Here is a 17,963-nt window from a genome sequence, read left to right on the forward strand (position 1 = left end):
CAGAAACACATCAGGCCAGAAGGGAATGGAATGAAATATACAAAGTCATGCAAAGGAAGGGTATGAATCCAAGAATACTGTACCCAGCAAGGCTATCAATCCAAATCGAGGTTGAAATCAGGAGCTTCACAGACAAAAAAAGACGAAGAGAGTTTACCACCACCAAACCAGCAATGCAAGAAATGCTAAATGGTCTGCTGTAAAAAGAAGAAATAGGAAGCGAAGAAGGAACACCGGCAAAAAATAAAAATGGCGACAAACAAGTACCTATCAATAATAACTTTAAATGTAAATGGATTAAATGCCCCAATGAAAAAATATAGGATAGCTGAGTGGATAAGAAAACATGGCCCATATATCTGCTGTCTACAGGAAACCCACATCACAAAAAAGGACTCACACAGACTGATGGTGAAGGGATGGAAAAAGCTTTTTCAGGCAAATGGAAATGAAAAAAGCTGGGTAGCAATACTTATATCTGACAAATTAGATCTCAAAGTGAAGGACATAACAAGAGATAAGGAAGGCCAGTTCATAATACTAAAGGGAGCAATTCAACATGAAGATATAATTCTGGTAAATATATATGTACCCAATACAGGAGCACCCAAATACATAAAAAAAATTTCTGGAGGATAACAAGGGACAGATTGACAGCAATACATTTATAGCAGGGACTTTAATACCCCACTAACACCACTGGACAAATCCTATAAACAAAAAATCAGCAAAGAAACATCAATCCTAAATGACTCACTAGATCAGATGGAATTAATTGACCTCTTCAGAACATTTCACCCCAAAGCCACAGAATATACATTCTTCTCAAGAGCACATGGGTCTTTTTTAAAGATAGACCATATATTGGGTCACAGGCAAAGTCTCTTCAAATTCAAGAAGATAGAAATCATATCAAGCATCTTCTCAGATAACAATGGCATAAAGCATAAAACTAGAAATCAACTACAATAAAAACAATCCAAAAAAAATCAAACACCTGAAGGCTAAATAGCATGCTATTAAACAATGACTGGGTTACCAGAGAGATCAAAGAATAAATAAAAAGCATCATAGCAACACACGACAATGAAAACACAACAATCCAAAATCTATGAGACACAGTGAAAGCAGTCTTGAGAGGGAAGGTCATAGCTCTACAAGCCTACTGCAAAAAAACACAAAAAAACAAACAAACAAAAAAAACCAAGAAACAATGGTAATAAATTACCTAACCCTACAACTCAAAGAGTTAGAAAGAGAGCAACAAGAAAAGCCCAGCATAAGCGGAAGGAAGGAAATAATAAAGATCAGAGCAGAGATAAATGAAATAGAGACAACAACAAAAAAAAATACAAAAGATCAAAACCAAGAGTTGGTTCCTTGAAAGGATAAACAAGATTGATGAACCTCTAGCCAGGCTCACCAAGAAGCAAAAAGAGAGGACCCAAATAAACAAAATCAGAAATGAAAAGGTGAAATAACAACTGATCCCACAGAAAAATAAATGGTTATGAAAAATACTGTGAACAACTCTATTTCAACAGAAAGGACAACCTAGACTAAATGGACATATTCTTACAAATATACAAGCTCCCAAAACGTAACCAAGAAGAATCAAAAAACCTCCATAGGCTGATAACTACCAAAGAAATTGAAGGAACGATAAAAAATCAGCAAACAAAAGCCCTGGTCTGGAAAGCTTTACAGGGGAGTTCCGCCAAGCATTCAAGTAAGAACTAAAACCTATCCTCCTCAGACTATTCCAAAAAAATTCAATAGGAAGGCATACTTCCAAGCTCTTTCTATCCAGCCAGCATTACCCTAATCCAAAAACCAGATATAGACACCACACAAAAAAAGAGAACTATAGGCTAATATCCTTAATGAACATAGATGTTAAAATCGTCAACAAAATTCTAACAAATCAGATTCAGGAATACATTAGAAAGATCATACACCATGACCAAGTGCAATTTATTCCAAGGATGCAAATCAATAAATGTGATACATTATATAAACAAACTGAGAGACAAAAATCACATAATCATATCAATTGATGCAGAAAAAGCATTTGACAAAATCCAACACCTTTTCTTGATAAAAACTCTCAGCAAAGTGGGAATAGAGGGATCATACCTCAACATAATAAAAGCCCTATATGACAAACCTACAGCCAACATTATACTCAATGGGAAAAAACTAAAACCATTTCTCCTAAGAACAGGAACAAGACAAGGATGCCCACTTTCACCACTCCTGTTCGACATAGTACTAGAAGTACTAGCCATAGCGATCAGACAAGAAGAAGAAATAAAAGGCATCCAAATTGGAAAAGAAGAAGTAAAACTATCTTTATTTGAAGATGACATGATACTATACATAGAAAACCCCAAAGACTCCATAAAAAAACTACTAGACCTAATAAATGAATTTAGCAATGTAGCAGGATACAAAATTAACACCCAGAAATCTATGGCCTTTTTATACACCAATAATGAACTCACCGAAAGAGAAATGAAAAAATCAATCCCATTTACCATTGCACCAAAAAAATTAAGATACCTAGGAATAAGCTTAACCAAGGACGTGAAAGACCTGTACTCAGAAAACTACAGGACATTGAGAAAAGAGATAGAGCAGCAGTTCTCAACCTGTGGGTTGCTACCCCTTTGGCGGTTGAATGACCCTTTCACAGGGGTTGCCTAAGACCATCCTGCATATCAGATATTTACATTACGATTCATAACAGTAGCAACATTACAGTTATGAAGTAGCAACGAAAATAATTTTATGGTTGGGTCACAACATGAGGAACTGTATTTAAAGGGCCAGAAGGTTGAGAACCACTGAGATAGAGGAAGACATAAACAAATGAAAGAACATACCATGTTCATGGATTGGTAGAATCAACATCATTAAAATGTCCATACTACCTAAAGCAATCTATAGATTCAATGCAATACCTATTAAAATACCAATGGCATATTTCAAAGATCTAGAACAAACTCTCCAAAAATTCATCTGGAATAAAAATAGACCCTGAATAGCCACAATTGTGCTGAGAAAGAAAAAAGTTGGAGGGATCACAATACCAGACATCAAACTATATTACCAAGCCATGGTTCTCAAAACTGCCTGGTACTGGCACAAGAACAGAATAGAGGACCCAGAGATTGACCCAAGCCATTATATTCAATTAATATTTAACAAAGGAGGCAAGAGCATACAATGGAGTCTAAACAGCCTCTTTAATAAATGGTGCCTGGAAATTTGGTCAGATACATGCAAAAAAAATGAAACTGATCACCAACTTACACCATACACAAAAACAAACTCAAAATGGATAAAGTACTTGAATGTGAGACAGGAAACCATAAAAGTCCTACAAGACTCCATAGGCAGCAAAATTGCAGACATATGTCGTAGCAATATCTTTACAGACACAGATCCTAGGGCAAGAGAGACTAAGGAGAAAATAAACAAATGGGACTACATCAAAATAAAAAGCTTCTGCACAACAAAAGAAACCATCAACAAAGAAAACCATCAAGAAGAAAGCCCACTGCATGGGAGAACATATTTGTCAATGTTATCTCCGATAAGGGTTTAATCTCCAACATTTACAGGGAACTCATACAACTATCTCCAATAAGGATTTAATCTCCAACATTTATAAGGAACTCATACAACTTTACAAAAGGAAGATAAACAATCCAATCAAAAAATGGTCAAAGGACCTAAATAGACACTTTTCAATAGAGGACATTCAGAAAGCCAAGAGACACATGAAAATATGCTCAAAGTCACTAATCATCTGAGAGATGAAAATCAAAACAACAAGGAGGTACCACCTCACACCTGTCAGAATGGCTATCATCAACAAATCATCAACTGACAAGTGCTGGAGAGCATGCAGAGAAAAAGGAACCCTCCTTCACTGCTGGTGGGAATGCAGACTGGTGCAGCCATTGTGGAAAACAGTATGGTGTTTCCTCACAAATTTAAAAATGGAACTGCCATTTGACCCAGTAATACCACTTATAGGAATATATCCCAAGAAACTAGAAACACCAATCAGAAAGGATATATGCACACCTATGCTCATAGCAGCACAATTCACCATAGCCTAAATTTAGAAACAGCCTAAATGCCCATTAGCAGTTGAGTGAATTAGAAAACCATGGTACAATCTACACAAGGAATACTACACTGCTATAAAAAAGAAGGAATTCTTACCATTTGTAGCAGCATGGATGGAACTGGAGAGTATTATGCTAAGTGAAATAAGCCAGCCAGTAGAAGAAAAATACTACATGATATCACTCATTTATGGATAATAAAGAACATTATAACCTGATGAATAAAAAGATAGATACAGAGGCAGAGAAGCATTGAACAGACTGTCACATTACAGCAGGAAGGCTGGGGAGTGTTGTGGAGAGGGTAAGAGATCAACCAAAGGACTTGTATGCATGCATTTAAGCATAACCAATGGACACAAGACACTGGGGAAGTGGGGTAAGGGCATGTACCAGGGGTTAGGGGAGGCCGGGGGAAGGTCAATGGGGATAAAAAGGAGACATATGTACCATTTGTAATACTTTAAACAAAATAAAATAAAAAAGAAAAGTGAGTCAACAGAAGGATGACCAATGCTATTAGATACTGTTTTCAGATCATGTAATAGGAAGCTATGAACTGGCTATTGGATTTAGCTATAGTGAAGCTTTTGCTGATCTTGAGAAGAGCAAGGGTATTTTGTTTGTTCGTTTGTTTGTTTGCTTTGGAGTGGTAGAAGTAAAAGGCAGATAAAGACTGAAAACTGCTGACTATGCATAGAGATAACTACTGATAGGCATTTTGCTGCTAAAGGATGTAGAGAGATTGGTTTATAATTAGGAGCAATAGGAATAGGAGAATGTTTTAAGGATGGGAGATGTAATAGCAATTCTGTACGCTGGTTGGAGTAATCCACTAGAAGGGAAAAATGACAAAGAAGGAAGAATCACTGGAGGAATGACCTCACACAGGTTAGGATTTAGTGCATGAAGGATTAGCTTTAGATAATATGGAAAGTTTATTCCTGGTAATAGGATGGCAGAATATGGGATGCAGGTGCTGGGAAATGAGTACATGAGGTGGAAGAAATATTGCGAAATGTTTCTCTGATTCCTTCGGTGATACGAAGTGGTAAGCAAACATAGATGAAATTTATGGGGGTTGAGAGATTTGTGGTTTCAAGGAAAAGATATGAAATAGTTGTTAGAGTGAGAGATATTTAATGGTCTATGGATGTACAGTATGGTTGCCTGGAAGCATTAAGGGCTAGTAAAGTGAAAGAGCAAAGGTGCTAGGTAAGCAAAAAGAATCATCAGGCTTAAAACTGTTTATACAAGATATTTGGCATTATAGTTAAACAGCAGCAAGTAGTTTGAAAGCCTATTAAGTTTTTGAGGGAAATGTACTGCTAATGAAACTCTGTTGCAGGGTTTCATAACAGTTCTCAGGCTGTGGTACAAATCCATCAGGAAATGATCCATTTATGTAATTTTTCCAAGGATATATATGGAACAATATATGTTATGAAAGCATATCTATATACATATCTAGAATGTAGTCTTTCCATTTGCTTTTTAAAAATATGTAAATGGTATATTCTGTTTATAAAATATGCCTTGCTTTTTCACTTACATATTTTGGCAATCTTTCAAGTTTCTATTGCTGCATAACAATAACCCAAACTTGACTTAAAATATAGTGATCATTTATTTAGCTCACACATCAACAAAAATTTGGACAGGGCTTGGCAGCAAAATCTCATCCCTGAATCATACAGTATCAGATGGGGTGACTTGAAAGCTAGGAGTTAGTTGATAGCTAAAGACTGGGATAATCTAAAAACTCACTTGTCTGGTAATTGATTCTGGCTGTCAACTGAACCTCAAATAGGGCCATTATGCAAAATACCTACATGTGATATTTTCATGTGGCTCTAATGTGTCCCAAGGAACAAGGTTTATGCAGGTTTATTGATTGATTGTTGACACTATTACAGATGTCCCCATTTTTTTCCATTGCCCATTCTACACAGCCCCGACCCCGTTTGGCCTTTACCAAACTGTTGTCTGTGTCCATGGCCTATGTATATATATTCTTTGGCTAATCTTTTTGCTTTTTTAAATTAATACTCACCCGAGGCTATTTTTCCCTTTGCTTTTCAAATGGGGCAGGGGATGAGGGAGGGGAAGGCGGGAGTGAGAGAAACATTGATGTGAGAGAGACACATTGATTGCCTCCTTGCATGCACTCCAGCTACGTGTCCTTGGCCAGGAATCAAACTTGAAACCCTTCAGTGTGTGGGCAATGCTCTAACCACTGAGTTACATCAGTCAGGGTTCTTCACCTTCATTTCCCTCATGCCCCTCTCCTCTGACATCTGTCAGTCTGTTCCATGTATCCATGCCCTGTGTGATTTTATTTTGTTCTTCAATTTACTCATTAGATTATACATGTAAGTGAGAGCATATGGTATGTCTTTCTCTGACTGGCTTATTTTGCTTAGCATAATAATCTCTAGGTCCATGCTGTCACGAAGGGTAAGAGTCATTTCTGTTTTTACAGCCTCATAGTATTCCATTATGTGAATGTATCATATAATTTTAACCCATCCATCTATTTATGGGTAAATGCGCTGTTTCTAGATCTTGTCTCTTATAAAAAAGTGCTACTATGAACATAGGGGTGCATATATTCTTTCTGATTAGTGTTTTGGGATTCTTAGGATATAGTCCCTAAACAGAGATCACTGGGTTAAAAGGTAGTTAGTTCCATTATTAGTTTTTTTGAGGAAACTCCCCACTTTTTCCATAGCGGCTCTGAACCAGTCTGCATTCCCACCAACAGTACACTAAGGTTCCCTTTTCTCCACGTCCTCACCAGCACTTGTCAGTTGATTGGTTTATTGATGGTAGCCATTCTGGCAGGTGTAAGGTGATACCTCATTGAGGTTTTAAGTTGCATCTTTCTTGTGATTAGTGATGTTGAACATCTTTTCATGTGTCTCTTGGCCATCTGTATGTCCTCTTTGGAGGAGTGTCTATTCAGGTCCTTTGCCTATTTTTTATTTTTATTTATTATTATTTTTATTTTTTCCTATTTTTTAATTAAGTTGTTTATCTTCCTGGTGTTGAGTTGTATAAGTTTTTTATATATATATATTGGAAATTAACCCCTTATCAAATGTATCATTAGCAAATATGTTCTCCCATTTAGTGGTTCCTTTTTCATTTTGTGGATTTTTTTTTTACTGTGCAGCTTTTTATTTTGAAGTAGTCCCATTTGTTTATTTTTTCCTTTGTTTCTCTTGCCCTAGAAGATACATCAACAAAAATATTGCTAAGTGAAGTGTCTGAGATTTTACTTCCTATATTTTGTTCTAGGATGTTTATGGTTTCACAACTTACATGTAAGTCTTTTGTCCATTTCATGTTTATTCTTGTGTATGGCATATTTTGGGGCTTTAGTATCATTTTTTTTTCATATAGCTGTCCAATTTTTTCAACACCATTTATTGAAGAGATTGTTTTTTACTCCATTGTATGCTTTTGCCTCCTTTGTCAAATATTAATTGACCATATTGATGTGGGTTGATTTCTGGACTCTCTGTTCTGTTCTATTGATCTATATGCCTGCAGGAACTTTTTATGATTTAGTCTCAGAAATTACATATCACTCATGCTATACTCCTTTGATTGAGGCAGTCTCAGCTCAATGAAATGTCCACATTGTTAGAGGAGCCTGTGGGATGGGATATATTATGGCCACTTGTGTAAATACAGTGTGCCATAGAGATGTTTTCTTATCTAGCTTTGAAGTCACGTAATCTCACTCCTGTCTTTCCTTATTGGTTTAGGCCAGTGGTTGCCAACTGGTGGTCCGTGGACCACTGGTGGTCTGTGAGGTCAGAAAGGTTGGTGACTACTGGTTTAAGGAAACCTTTGGAGCAGTGGTTGCCAACCGGTGGACTGTGAGATCCGAAAGGTTGGCAACCACTGGTTTAGGCAGTTACATCTTAGTGGGAAAGTGTCACATTGTAAGTAGAGCATATGAGGTGGAATATATTTTGGTGGGCAATTTGGGAAAATACATTCTGTCACAGGAAACCTTTCATACATAAAGTTTCCTTAATTTTTGATGGTATATGTATTAGCTATAGCTAATATATGTATTATTTTTATTGATGTACTATAATTTTGGCAGACTACTGGAATTCTAATTTTTCTCTGGGCACATATCTACCAAGCTGTGTACCTAATTTTCCATTCTCCCTTGTGGATCTGTGACTCCTTGCAGGACATTTGGTCCTGTCCAAAACATCAGTGGAGATATTTGGTACATGCCCAAAGGTCCTTGATATTTAATCACATTTGGCTAGACAGCCACAATTCAACTATTGGACCAATAAAACATAACCTTTCTGATGTACTAATCCTGTAAACCGAAAGTATAAGTAAATGTCATGGGACATTTTCTAAGCATGGACATTTTGGACAAGACTAATTTTTTTGTGACTAAATAAAACATCAGAAATCATACTCAATTTCCCTATCATTTGCTAAAAAGTAATTTCCATAAGAGTGTAAAAATACTAGTACGTGATATCCTATAAAATAAAAGCCTAATATGCAAATCGACTGAATGGCAGAATGACTAGTGGAATGACCGGTCACTATGACATGCACTGACCACCTGGTGGCAGATGCTTAACACAGGAACTGCCCCCAGCCTGCAGGCCCCAGGCCAGCCAAGGCGGGTGCCAGTGGGGGACCCCCAACAGCCCTGTTGGTTGCTCTGCAGAGGGAGGCGACCAGCCGTGGTGGTGGGGGGGCAGGGCTGGCTGGCGAGTGGGCTGGTGCCTGGTGGTGGCGGCAGGGCGATCATGGGGCGGGGCTGGCCAAGGGAGGTGACCAGTGGCCACAGTGGGGGGTGGTGCCGGTGACCTGGTGGTGCCAGGCTGGCCAAGGTGGGTGCCAGTGGGGTCCCCCCAATCACCCTGTGGTCACCCCACAGATCTAGCCTGATCACCAGCAAGGTTGTAAGTTGCATCTTTACCAAAGGCGCCTAGGGACCCTACCCATGCATGAGTTTCATGCATTGGGCCTCTAGTGTATATATAAAAGCCAAGTGACTGAAACAACGGAATGACCAGAATGACTGGTCGCTATGACATGTACCGCAGTGGCCAACTGGCCCGATCAGGGCCCAAGTGCCCCCCCACACACAACCTCCCAGAGCCCAGCTGGCCAGGCTGGCCAACTGCCTGCAGTCCCTTCCCCTGGCCAGCCCTGCTCCTGATCGGCCCCCACCTTCATCAGGGGCAGGGCTGGACAGCCAACCTCCTATGTCCCCTCACCCCCACTAGTCTGGCCCCGATTGGCCCCCATGAGGGTGGGCCAGCTGGACCCAACCTGTGCATAAATTCGTCCACCGGGCCTCTAGCTAATTATAATAAACTAGGGCCCCAGTGCACAAATTTGTGCATCTTGAAAGGAACTGTGAGCCATGAGGCTGCAGTGGGCACAGAGGTGGGTCTTAGCCCACCCTCTGCGCGTCCACCCAGCCCCTCCTGCCATGGCCCCTGGTCCCCTGTCTGCTAGCAGCCACGCTCCCACCGCTCCCACTGCCGCTGCTCCCACACGCTGACGGCGCTGGCCCCGCTCAACCCACTGATGGCATAGAGCGATCGGGGCAGTTTCCAGCAGTGGCTGCAAGCAGCGGCTGCTGCCCAAATCACCCCTCAGGTGCAGGGGGAGGTAGAGAAGGCCTCAGGGGAGATCGGGACCAGCACCAGGTGCTGGCAGCAGGTGTGGGCATTGGCTGCGAATGTGAGTGGGGTCGGCACCACCAACAGGTGTGAGCACCCGGTGGGACCATGGCACAGGAGCAAAGAATTTTCAGTAACCACCAGAGGCTCACCCTGATGACAGCGACCGGTGCCCTGCCTTAGTCTGGTGCCCCCGTTCACCTGCTCCACTATCCCGCCGTGGCCAATGCCGCCATGTTCTGCACTCTGCCGCCTGCTGCCAACGCCCACCTGCCATATTCCACATGTGCCCTCTGATGGTCAGCACACGTCATAGCAACTGATTGTTCAGTTGTTCTGCTGTTTGGTCTATTTGCATATTAGGGTTTTATATATATAAATGTAAATATTTAATTTGCTATTAAATAATATATTTTACTTCCAGTTTGGGACCAAGATGAAATATAAATAAATATTAATCTATGGTAAAAGAGTAACTATAAGATATAAAAGAACTCTGAAGAGTATTGAAAAGCTAAGGGAAAGTTTCCAAAGAAGGATAAATTTTAAAGGTGCATTCCATTTCTAAGTCAGGTCATAGAAGGTGTAGTTTCAGCCCCACTATATTATAAAGAATCTTGGTGGGTTTCCTGGGGCAGAGCTAATCTACAGTCATTTAGCAAGTAGAAAACAAACCTTGAGGACACAATTTAGTTGCATCTGGTAGAGTTGAGGTGCAAGGCTTGGAGAACACAATATCTACATTGAGAGGACCATGGGAAACCATGAAGGCTATAGGTAAGCCACAGCAAGTGGGAAGGCACCTAGGAAGAATCAGAGGCTGCTGTAGCCCAAGGACTACAGTTCACATGGTCTGTGTTGGGAAAGAAGTTGGCCTTGGCTGAGCTGCAGAGTTCCCAAGAGATTACAATGATTGGCACATGATTGGGCAGAGTACCACTGAATGTTCTTATATACCCACACTACTAGACAACCATGTAGTAGGACAAATAAAATGCAAAATACCACATCAGGACCAGTAAGAAGCACCTATTGAAAAAATTAACGTCATACTTACTGTAAAGAAGAAAATGCTTAGAAGTTAGTCCATTATAGCAGAGCTGAAAGTTGAATTTGGAGTTGTGAAACAATGAACTGATAACTGGCACAACAATGGATAAATACCTTGAAAATATAGGCTCCTTTCAGTAAAAAACTCAAGTTAATTGAAAAATAATGAAATGTATATACAGATAGTTCACAGGAGAGAAAGCATAAATTACCAATAAACATAAGCAAAGTTGTTCATCCTCATTAGTAACTAGGAAAATGTGAACCAGAACTACATTGAGATGCCATCTCACAGATATATCTGTTAGAAAAAAATAAAGTTAGCAAGTATCAAGAGTTAGTGAGGAATGAGGATTTAGAGAAATGGTAATTTTGTCTGCTGGTAAGAGTAAAAACCATAGCTACTTTAAAGAGATGGATAGTACTTATTAATTTTAAAAAACCACATATGCAATGACTTAGTGTGTTAAACTTTTAAAAGTCATATCTATAATTAAATATATTATTTACAGAGCAGACCATCCACTAACAACAGAATGCACATTCTTTTAGGCACTCATAGAACATTTACCAAGATAAGGCTATATACTGGGTCTTAAATATCAGCAAATTAAAATAACCTAAATTATAGAGAGTATGTTCTCTGGCCATAATGGAATCAAAGTAGTATCAATGAAAGCAATACCAACAGGAAAAACAATTGGAAATTAAACTTCTAAACAATTTATAGATCAAAGAGGAACTCTCAAGGGAAATAAAAAGTATTGAACTGAGTAAAATAGAAAGTACACAGACATTCATCGCAGTTTTATTTAAAATAGCCCCAAACTGAAAACAACCCAGATGTCCTTCAGCAGGTAAATTATTAAACAAACAGTGGTACATCTATACCAGGCACTAATAGCAATTAATTTTTTAAAGCATGAACTATTGATACAACAACTTGGATGAATTTCCAGGGAGTTATGCTGAGAAAAAAAAAAGCCACTCTCAATAGGTTACATAATGTATGATTCCATTTATTTAAAATGTCAAAATTATAGGAAGATAGAAAACATGCGTGGGTGTCATGGCTTAAGGATGGGGGAATAAAAAACAGGATGCATATGGTTATAAAAGGGAAACAAGGGATTAATGTGATGGAATTCTGTATGTAAGTTGGTGGTTACACAAACTTAAACATGATTAAAAAAATTTTTAGAACTAAGCACAGACACATACACACAAGCACAAGTAAAACTAGGAAAATATAAATACTAGGTCTACCGGTTAATAATGTGGATTTTTTCAATAGATGTAGTTACACCTATGTTGATATATATGCAATTTGATATGTATGCTACTTTGTTGTATTGACAACAAGCTTCAAAACTTCACATGTCAAATTTTCTGAAGGTGTTAACATCATAGATATCTTTACACTTAAAAATGTCGAATTTCGTGCCCCAAAAAAGAGCGTGTGCGGGAAGTTTTAATTCATTACTTTATTTTGAAGAAAATTGCTGCTGAAAGTTATCGTATACTTCGAGAAACTTATGGTGAACATGCTCCATCTCAAGATACTTGTGAACACTAGTTTAAACACTTTAAAAGTGATGATTTAGATGTGAAAGACAAAGAACATCCAGATCAATTTGAACCACGCTTTGATTGTGAAAGGACCAGAATGTGCCAGAAGACACAGCAAAGTAATTTTGCTTCATGATGACGCACCATCACACACTTCAAAACCGGTTAAAGACACATTAAAAGATCTTGCCTGGGAAGTATTAACCCACCCACTGTATTCACCAGACCTTGCTCCTTCAGATTACTACTTGTTCCGATCGATGGCACATGCACTTTCTGAGCAGCACTTCAAAACGTACGAAGAAGTGGAAAATTGGGTCTCTGAATGGTTTGCCTCAAAACAAGAAATGTTCTATTGGGACGGTATCCACAAATTACCTGAAAGATGTGGGAAATGTATAGCTAGTGATGGACATTACTTTGAATAAAGCACCTTTGATGTTTCTCTTGAAATTATCATGTTTTCTTTGATTACAAAATCCACATTACTAACCGGTACACCTAGTAATGTCGGTGGATTGTATCAATGTCAATATCCTGTTTGATATTTCATTAGAATTTTGTAAGATGTTAATTTTTAGAAAACTGGGTAAACTATACACAGGATCTATATAATTAAATATATTAAATGCTAACCTATTGTTTTATTAAAATTTTCCCAGTAAACTTGATTGGATTAAGTTTGCCCTCCAATAGATTTCTTTAAAAAGACTGGGTGTTTATACATATTGCAAAAATATTTTATATAGCCTTGTACTTGAGGGAAAGTGGCTGAATATAAAATCTTTGACCCGTGTTACTGCTTGAGGTTTGGGAAATGCTATTCTCTCTTTGGGTTTCTTTTTAATTTTTGAACAGTAAAGCCATTGCCCTCCCAAAAGAATGGAGAAATAAATGAAAACCAAGAGTATGCTAGAATTTTAGAATACTTGCTTCACATTTCTAACTAACTGCATTATTTTTTAGACTATGATATACTATAGAACTAACCCATATCTTTCATCTCTCTTTGCCAAGTGCATATCATATCTGGTACCAAAATGTAGTAAACATTGTTGTACTCAATTCAACAAGTAAATAACTTTTAAAAAAAGATACAAGTTACAGGAGGTAAGATGCCTACAGAGTAACTGGAGGCTGTGTACCCATGCTCCCAGCCAGGGACCAGAGTTACAGCTAAAATACTGAACAATCAACATGAAAAACCAAGAGAAGTGTAGCTAATTGGACACATTATATCTAAGGAGAACTGAAGAAACAACAAAAAGGCTGGTAAGAGGAGAGGAGTCACAGAAAGGGGGAGCTGCCCACCCCCCACTCCGGAGCAGGTGCGCAGCTGAGAGGTCAAGTGATATGGGCTGCAAAGCTCCTTCCTCTTGAGAGTGCAGCGTCTCAACCCCATGCAGGGATCGCAGACCCAGAGCACAGAGACTGGGAGAAGAGCCTGTGTAACATTAAACAGAAGGAACCAAGGGAATTTGGAAGACTAGGATTGTATCTTCCCAGTGAAGGAGTGTTCTACTGTTGGTGCTGGAAAGGTGGTGGTGCTGTGGTGTTTGGGTCCAGCAGAGGAGCTTGTGGGCTGCACCCACCAGTGACTTTGAGGGACCCTCTACTTTCTATAAAGGCATTGTCCAGAGCCACAGTTAGTAACTAAACTGTTTAGCAAGGGAAAAGGATTCTCCTGTCTCCAGTGTGGGGTTGGAATCCCATCCTGTGGGATTAGCAGCACAGTGGATCAAGAAAGGTCAGAGATTTTTGGCTGGCACTGAGAATTTCAGTCCCCACTTTGCTGAGACCAGCCGCATGGATAGATCGAAGTCTGTGTGGGGCTGATTTTATATCCTCTCATACTTGGACCCATGGTGTGAGGATGCTGGTTCTGTGCAGAGAAGGGATTTTTGGACTGTGTCCCTTGAGAAGGCTTCTATCAGGGAGACAGATGAGTTAGTGCTGGGCTTTGTGACTGCACTGTGGGTAGGCTGATCCAAGCTCCCTGTGAGTTCATCCTGGCAGCCCCTGGAAGGAGAGGTAGAGCCCATCTCCCCCTCCTGCAGGCTGTGAACACCTCCCCCCTAGCTCCCCCCACCCCCTCAATCAGGAAGCTGTATGGTTCAGCTCTGTGAAGTCCCAGATACCTCTGCTGGGTACAGTTAAGGGGATGAGGCAGGAGAGCAACTCCGAGAGGGACATTCCAAGTGTGGGGACATTCCAAGTGTGAGGACCTTAGAGCTATTGTCTGAGACCAGAAGGAAGTGCTTAGCCTTCTCCTATAGGCTGAGCTGGCAACATTCTCAACCTGATACTCTTGATCAATCCTCCTGAGACCCAGGGAAGATTGCAGACTGTACCCAACCTGAACCTGCCACAGGCCACCTTAGGGGAAATGAGTTGGAGTCTCTGGAAGAGACTGAGGAATTTGGCTTTGAAGCAGAGACTATTTACCCCATGTTGAATGCCTGTGTAATCTCAAGGCTAGCCTGGTTCCATCCTAAAGACTCTCTTCAGATGGCACTGGAGGAGTGTGTGTGTGTGTGTGTGTGTGTGTGTGTGTGGGAAGGGGGGGTAGAGTAGCTGACAGGTGGAAGTGGACATCAGGGAGCCTCAGTCTGACCATAGATTTCCCCCTGCTCTAAGCTAAAAGAAGCCAACCCATTTACACTGATTGAACACAGGTCTAGCAGATGCAGACACAAACAGTGAACAGAATGGTAACTACACACAGGCAGCCCAAGAGCAATTACAATGTCTAATAGCAACCTACATCTGAAACCCATCCAATAGGAACCCAAAGGGCCCAGGATTATCACAATGAATGGTGGGCCTCAGATGATACCAGAGCTCAATCCAACTAGACAAAAAATAAAGGGACACCCAAAGGAGGATCCTGGCAGGCCCCAGACCCTGCTGGGAACAACCCTGCCTTTGAGGGCACAGTGTATCATACATGGTGATAAAATTTCACCTCTATAGACACCCAGCCTGAAGGGTTAATGAATGTGCCACTGAGCCTATCAAGAAACCTCAATACTGCATCTGCAAAGCAGTTTTCACATCATGGTAGGGGTTGAGCCTCATAGTCAGTCAGCCTGAGGGTTGATTCCAACAACAAAAGGAACATCATCAATCAAAACACAAACAGGAGGGTCCAAACAACCTACATAAGAGACATTCCTAGAACACTCAGCTCAGAAATCAAGGAGACTGCACCACTGGGATCCACATGACACCTACAACAGAAGGTCAACCCACCAAGATTTGGAATCATGGCAGTCCTATCTAAAACATAGAAACAAGTACAAAGAGTTGGCCAAAATGGGAACACAAAGAAACAGGCCCCAAATGAAAGAAGAGGAGGAAACTCCATAAAAACAGCTAAATGGAGGCAAGTAATTTATCAGCTAGAGCAGTGGTCGGCAAACTCATTAGTCAACAGAGCCAAATATCAACAGTACTTCTTCAAAATAGACTCGCCCAGGCCGAAAACCGACTTCTGCGCATGGGCCACGAAGTTTCAATCGCACTGTATGTGTGCGCCCGCATGTGGTATTTTTTGGAAGAGCTACACTCAAGGGGCAAACTAGGCTTGTGAGCCATAGTTTGCCAATCACTGAGCTAGAGAATTCAAAGTACAGTGGGGCCTTGACTTACGAGTTTAATTCGTTCTGTGATGGAGCTCATAACTCAAATTACCCATATGTCAAATCAAAAAGTGAACGAGTGAGACACGTGATGCTGGGCTGATGTTGTGGCGTTCACTGTGACATTTGCTGCACCAACTAGCGGTGGGGTATCTGAAGCTGGCTCGTAACCCGAATTTTAGCTCACAACTCAAAGCAAAAATCGGCCAAGAGACGGCTCGTATCTCGAAAAACTCGTTAGTTGGGACACTCGTAAGTCAAGGCCCCACTGTAATGGTTAGAAGGTGCTCAAGGAACATTGTGAGAACAACAACATGAAGAAGGATATAGAAACTATGAAAAATAATCAGTTGGAAATGAAGAAAGCCATGTCTGAAATACAGAATACACTGGAAGGAATTGCCAGTTATCTGCATGAGGCAGAGGATCAAATCAGTGAATTAGATGACAAAATATAAAAAAATTAATCAGAACATTAAAAAGACAAAATAATATAAAAGCAGGAAGATAGTTTAAGGCAGTGGTTCTCAACCTGTGGGTCGCGATCCCTTTGGCAGTTGAACAACCCTTTCACAGGAGTAGCCTAAGACCATCCTGTATATCAGATATTTACATTACTATTCATAACAGTAGCAACATTACAGTTATGAAGTAGCAACGAAAATAATTTTATGGTTGGGTTACAACATGAGGAACTGTATTTAAAGGGCCAGAAGGTTGAGAACCACTGGTTTAAAGGAACTTTGGAACAATATGAAACAACAACATCCACATCATAGGGGGGCCAAAAGGAGAGAAAGCAAACAAGGGATAGAGAACCTGTTTGAAAAAATAATGACAGAAAATTTCCCTAGCTGATGAAAAAAAATGGCACACACATTCCAAACAAGATAAACACAAAGAGACCCACATCAAGACACATCATAATTTAAAAGGCCAAGATTAAATACAAAGAGAGACTCTCAAAGGCAGCAAGAAACAGTAAGTTACTTACAAAGGAGATCCTATGAGGCTTTCAGCTGATCTCTAAACAGAAACATTTCAGATTAGAAGGAATTGGCATGAAGTATTCAAAGGAATGAAATGCAAGAACTTGAAACCAAGACTGCTCTGTGCAGCAAGGCTATCATTTAAAATTGAAGGTGAAATAAAAAGCTTCCCAGATAAAAAGAGACTAAAGAAGTTCATTTCCACCAAACCAACACTGCAATAAATACTAAAGGCACTGCTTTAATATAAAGAGGAATACAGCATAAAAATGGCAATAAACAACTATCTGTCAATAATAACCTTAAACTAAATGGATATAGGGCCATGGCCACTGTGGCTCATTTGTTAGAGTGTTGGCCTGTGCACTGAATGGTGATAGGTTTGATTCCCAATCAAGAGCACATACCTGGGTTTCAGGTTTGAACCATGACCCCAGTCAAGGTACATGTGTGAGGCAACCAATCAATGTGTATCTCTCACAGCTCTCTCTCTCTCTCTCTCTCTCTCTCTCTCTCTCATGCACACATGCACATGTGCACATGCATGATCTTTTTGTCTCTCACCCCTTCTCCTTTTCTTCCTCCTCCCCCTTCCACTCTCTAAAAATAAATGGAAAAAATATTCTTGGAAGAGTATTACCAACAACAATAAAAGACATGGGGTAGCCAAATGGATAAGAAAACATGACCCATATAAATATGCTGTCTACAAGAGACCCACCTCAGAACAAGACTAAACACAGCCTGAAAGTGAAAGGATTGGAAAAACACATTCCATGCAAATGGAAACAAAAAAGAAGCTGGGTGGAAATACTTATATCTGACAAAGTAGACTTCAAAACAAAGGCCATAAAAGAGACAAAGAAAGGAACTACATAACAGTAAAAGGAT

General features: G+C 40.0%; 1 long non-coding RNA gene across 1 annotated transcript in view; it reads right to left on the reverse strand.

Annotated features, from left to right (window-relative positions):
• The window catches only part of LOC106723644, a 17,042-nt gene extending 6,925 nt beyond the window's left edge, over window positions 1–10,117 (reverse strand). Inside the window, exon 1 of the long non-coding RNA XR_001359351.1 lies at window positions 10,108–10,117. This is a non-coding gene — a long non-coding RNA (uncharacterized LOC106723644). The remainder of the gene's footprint in view (window positions 1–10,107) is intronic.
• Window positions 10,118–17,963: the final 7,846 nt, after the last annotated feature.

Source organism: Myotis brandtii, unplaced genomic scaffold, assembly GCF_000412655.1.
Source record: "Myotis brandtii unplaced genomic scaffold, ASM41265v1 scaffold616, whole genome shotgun sequence".
Taxonomy (NCBI): Eukaryota; Metazoa; Chordata; class Mammalia; order Chiroptera; family Vespertilionidae; genus Myotis; species Myotis brandtii.